The following is a 6000-nucleotide window of genomic DNA, read 5'->3' on the forward strand; positions in this document are numbered from 1 at the left end:
AGAGGGTGCTAAGAATCTCTGTTGGATCCGGACAGGTCGCCATTGGAACCTGAACTTGGCAACGTTTAACGCTAGAACCTTATCTAGTGAGGGAAGTCTAGCTGTACTATTCGAGGAGCTAGAGGGCGTTAAATGGGATATAATAGGGCTCAGTGAGGTTAGGAGGACAGATGAGGCCTATACGGTGCTACAGAATGGGCACGTCCTTTGCTATCGGGGCTTGTCTGACAGAAGAGAACTGGGAGTGGGGGTTCCTAATTCACAGAAACATAGCTGGCAACATAGAGGACTACTATAGCATTAATGAAAGGGTGGTAGGTATCGTAATTAAACTGAATAAGAGATACAAGATGAAGGTGGTACAGGCTTACGCGCCTACATCCAGCCATGATGACGCTTCAGTTGAAAGCTTCGATGAAGAGGAATCGCCAATGAGTAAGGTAAAAACACAGTATGCTATAGTAATGGGCGACTTTAATGCAAAAGTAGGGAAGAAGCAGGCTGAAGACCAGGCAGTAGGAGATTATGGCATCGGTACTAGTAACGCCAGAGGAGAGCTACTAATAGAACTCGCAGAACGCAATAATTTACAGATTTTGAATACCTTCTACCGAAAACCAGGAAACCGCAAGTGGACATGGAGGAGCCCTAATGGCGAAAATAAGAACGAAATAGACTTTATAATGAGTGCACACCCAGGCATCGTGCAGGATGTGGAATTGGTTGGCAAGGTACGATGCAGTGACCATAGAATGGTACAGTCTCGAATTCGCCTAGACTTGAGAAAGGAACGACAGAAACTGATACGCAAGAAGCCAATCAATGAGCTAGCACTGAGAAGGAAAGTACAGGAATTCAGAGTCTCGCTTCAGAATGGGTGCTCGGCTCTTAGTGAGGAAACCAATCTTAGCATAGATACAATGAATGATAATCTGACGAGTATCATTAGAGAGTGTGCAGTGGAAGTTGGAGGCAGGGTAGTTAGACAGGACACTGGCAAGCTTTCCCAGGAAACAAAGAATCTCATTAGGAAGCGTCAAATCATGAAAGTCTCAAGTACAACAGACAAAATAGAACTGGCAGAGCTTTCGAAGTTGATTAATAGGCGTAAGGTATCCGACGTAAGAAGGTATAACATGGAGAGAATTGAACACGCTCTGAAAAACGGAGGAAACGTCAAAGGAGTGAAGAGGAAACTTGGGATAGGCAAAAATCGGACGTATGCACTAAGGGACAAAGAAGGCAAAATAACTATCAATATGGATAGGATAGTTAAAATAGCGGAGAAGTTTTATAGAGATCTGTACAGTAGCTGGGACAACCACGACTTTAATACTATAAGAACTAGCAGTAACCCAGATGACACCCCACCAGTAATGATAGAAGAAGTCAGAAAAGCTTTGGAGAGCACGCAAAGAGGCAAAGCTGCTGGTGAGGATCAGGTAACATCAGATATGCTAAAAGATGGAGCACAGATTGTGTTAGAAAAATTAGCCACCCTGTTTACGAGGTGTCTCCTGACGGGAAGAGTACCAGAGTCTTGGAAGAACGCTAACATCATCTTAATACATAAGAAAGGAGATGACAAGGACTTGAAGAATTACAGGCAGATTAGCTTGCTCTCTGTAGTATACAAGCTATTTACAAAAGTTATTGCTAACAGAGTAAAGAAAACATTAGAATTCAATCAACCAAAGGACCAAGCACGATTTCGAACAGGCTACTCAACAATCAACCACATTCATACTATCAATCAGGTAATAGAGAAATGCTCAGAATATAACCAACCACTATACATAGCCTTCATAGATTACGAGAAGGCGTTTGATTCAGTAGAAATATCAGCCGTCATGCATTCACTGCGGAATCAGGGCGTCGATGAAGTATATATAAACATTCTGGAAGAAATCTACAGGGGATCAACTGCTATCATAGTGCTTCATAAAGAAAGCAACAGAATACCAATCAAGAAGGGTGTAAGGCAGGGGGACACAATCTCCCCAATGCTATTTACTGCGTGCTTACAGGAGGTTTTCAGAAGCCTATAATGAGAACAGTTAGGGATAAGAGTTAATGAAGAGTACCTTAGTAACCTGCACTTTGCCGATGACATTGCATTGCTGAGTAACTCAGGGGACGAATTGCAACTCATGATTACGAAGTTAGACAAGGAGAGCAGAAAGGTAGGTCTTAAAATGAATCTGCAGAAAACGAAAGTAATGTACAACAACCTCGGAAAAGAGCAGCGCTTCGAGATAGCGCTTCGAGAAGAGTGCACTTCAAGTTGTAAAAGACTATGTCTACTTAGGGCAGGTAATAACCGCGGAGCCGAACCACAATATTGAAGTAACTAGAAGAATAAGAATGGGGTGGAGCACATTTGGCAAGCACTCTTAAAATATGACAGGTAGATTGCCACTATCCCTTAAGAAGAAGGTATATAACAGCTGTATCTTGCCGGTACATAGCTACGGAGCAGAAACCTGGAGACTTACAAAGAGAGTTCAGCTTAAATTGAGGTCGACGCAGCGAGCAATGGAAAGAAAAATGGTAGGTGTAACCTTAAGAGACAAGAAGGGAGCAGAGTGGATTAGGGAACAAACGGGGGTTAAGGATATCATAGCTGAAATCAAGAAGAAGAAATGGACATGGGCAGGGCATGTAGCGTGTAGACAGGATAACCGCTGGTCGTTAAGAGTAACTAACTGGATTCCCAGAGAAGGGAAGCGGGTTAGGGGGAGACAGAAGGTTAGGTGGGCAGATGAGATTAAGAAGTTTGCGGGTATAAATTGGCAGCAGCAAGCACAGGACCGGGTTAACTGGCGGAACATGGGAGAGGCCTTTGTCTTGCAGTGGACGTAGTCAGGCTGATGATGATGCCCGGTAAACGGAAAGTTCGATTACAGTAGCAGTCTTGCACAGATAGCAGTGAACGGAGCATCGGCCGTCGATCAACTAGTGACAAGCGGCGAAGCGCGTCGGCATTTATACTCTTGCCGTCGAATGTTCTAGCGTTATCGCTGGCGGTGGCGTAGGTTCCAGAATAATCTGTACAGTTCGCAGAGTAGGAGTGATTTTATCGAAATGATCTACTACATTCTGGAAGCTTCTCGAAAACTGCAGGTGCGGTTTGCGCTGAGAATTGTGTAGTGTTTTGGGACGATAACAAAACTTGGGAAATGGAACGTGGCATTGCCCCCTTTGAAAAAGGCATCGTCCCTATGCTTTAACTAAAGATGAAGTTACAACAATAATGCAAGAAAGTACAATGAATAAATAACGATACAATAATAATACAAAAAACACTGTTTCAGTTTTCTCAACTCGCATGAAACAGCTTGAGGCACGCGACATGGACGACTTCAGGTCGTGATTGGCGTCGTTGAGAGTTCGTGATGCCGTCGGGGATAACCTCGTAATCAAGTGGGCCGAGACGTCAAACCACCCTGTATGGTTCGAAGTACCATCCAAGAAGCTTTTCACTTAGTCCACGTCGGCATATCGGCGTCCACACCCAAACACGTTCACCGGGCTGCTATTCCATGAAGCGTCGTCGAAGATTGTAACGGCGGCTGTCGGTCGTCTGTTGATTCTTGATACAGAGACGCGCGAGTTGCCGGGCTTCTTCCACGCATTGAACATTGAAGGTACTCACTCACATCGAGGTTTTCTTCGTCGGTGACGTTGGGTACCTTGGCATCGAGCGTCATTGCCGGGCTCCTTCCGTAGACCAATTTGTATGGAGACATCTGCGTCGTCTTCTGCACCGCCGTGTTGTATGCGAAGGTCACGCACGAAAGAATGGCGTCTCACATCTTGTGTTCGACATCAACGTACATTGCCAGTATGTCGGCGATCGTCTTGTTAAGCCGCTCGGTGAGGCCGTTGGTCTGTGGGTGGTACGCTGTAGTCCGGCGGTGGTTTGTGTGGCTGTATGCCAAGATCGCTTGAGTTAAGTCGGCAGTAAATGCCGTTCCTATCGGTGATAAGGACCTCCGGGGCGCCGTGACATAGAACGATATTTTCGACGAAGAACTTAGCTACCTCGGATGCACTGCCTTCGGGAAGGGCTTTTGTCTCGGCGTAGCGGGTGAGGTAGTCGGTAGCTACAACGATCCACTTGTTTCCGAAAGCTGACGTCGGGAACGGCCCCAGTAGGTCCATACCAATCTGCTTGAAATGTCGGCAAGGTGGTTCAATTGGCTGCAGAAGTCCCGCTGGCCTTGTCAGCGGTGCCTTGCGTCGCTGACAGTCCCGGCTTGTCCTCACATAACAAGTGACGTCGGTGGTGAGACGTGGCCGGTGGAACCTTTGTTGTATCCTCTCGAGCGTGCGAGAAACACCGAGGTGCCCTGCCGTCGGATCGTCATGCAGGGCCTGCAGGAGTTGTGGTCACAAAGCTGAAGGCATCACAAGGAGGTACTTAGCTCGAAGCGGTGAAAAGTTTTTCTTTTGTAGAAGACCGTTTTGCAGGAAGAACGACGCAAGTGCGCGCTTTAATACCTTCGGGACTTCGGTGGTCCGGCCTTAGAGGTATTCTATTAGGGCCTTAAGTTCCGAGTCGGCCCGCTATCATTCAGTGAAGTTGTCGGTAGTTATCGTTCCCAAGAAGTAGCCGTCATCCGGGTTGTCGGGTGGTGGTTGGTCGACAGGCGCACGAGAGAGACAGTCGGTGTCGGAGTGTTTTTTGCCGGACTTGTAAATGACAGTAATGTCATATTCTTGAAGTCTCAGGCTCCATCGTGCGAGGCGACCTGAAGGGTCCTTCAAGGTGGCTAGCCAACACAATGCGTGGTGGTCGCTCACAACTTTGAAGGGTCTGCCGTAGAGGTAGGGGCGAAATTTCGACGTAGCCCAGATGATGGCGAGGCATTCCTTTTCTGTTGTGGAATAATTTGCTTCTGCTTTGGATAGCGATCGGCTGGCGTAACTAATAACCCTTTCAAGTCCGTCAGCCCTCTGCACAAGAACGGCGCCAAGACCTACGCTGCTTGCGTCAGTGTATATTTCTGTCTCGGCGAATTCGTCGAAATGGGCAAGTAACGGAGGCATCTGGAGGCGATGTTTCAGCTCCTGGAAAGCGTGTTCCTGTGGCGTTTCCCACTTGAACTCCACGTCAGCCTTGGTAAGGTTAGTAAGAGGATCGGCGATACGGGCGAAGTTTTTCACGAATCGCCTCTAATAGGCGCACAGGCCCAGAAATCGGCGCACTGCCTTCTTGTCAGAGGGCGGCGGGAATTCGGTGATGGCGGCTGTTTTTTGTGGATCGGGACGAACTCCAGACTTGTAATAACGTGCTCAGAAACAAGAGCTCCTCGTACGCAAATCTGCACTTTTCTGGCTTCAGTGTGAGTCCGGACATCTTGATGGCTTGAAGTACATCGTGAAGGCGCTGAAGATGCTCGTCGAAACTCGAGGAAAACACGACAACGTCGTCCAAGTACACAAGGCAAGTCTGCCACTTCAATCCTGCCAGTACTGCATTCATAACGCGTTGAAAAGTTTCAGGCGCTGAGCAAAGACCGAAGGGCATCACCTTAAACTCGAAGAGGCCGTCCGGTGTTATAAACGCCGTCTTCTCTCGTTCTCTTTCGTCGAATTCGATTTGCCAATAGCCAGTCTTGAGGTCCATTGACGAAAAGTTCTTGGCATTATGGAGCCGATCAAGTGCGTCGTCTATCCGTGGGAGAGGATACACGTCCTTTTTTGTGATTTTGTTCAGGCGGCGAGAATCGACGCAGAAACGTAGGGTCCCATCCTTTTTCTTCACTAACACCACGGGGGATGCCCGTGGACTCTTTGACGGCTGGATAATGTCATCCCGCAGCATTTCATCAACTTGTCTCTTCATAGCCTAACGTTCTCGCGTCGAAACCCTGTACGGGCTTTGACGGAGTGGTATGGCGTTTTCTTCGGTTATGATGCGATGTTTCTTGATTGGGGTCTGCCTAATTTTTTATGACCACGAAAAGCAATCTTCGTATTGCAGGAGCAGGGCCT

Source organism: Rhipicephalus microplus, chromosome 8, assembly GCF_043290135.1.
Source record: "Rhipicephalus microplus isolate Deutch F79 chromosome 8, USDA_Rmic, whole genome shotgun sequence".
NCBI lineage: Eukaryota > Metazoa > Arthropoda > Arachnida > Ixodida > Ixodidae > Rhipicephalus > Rhipicephalus microplus.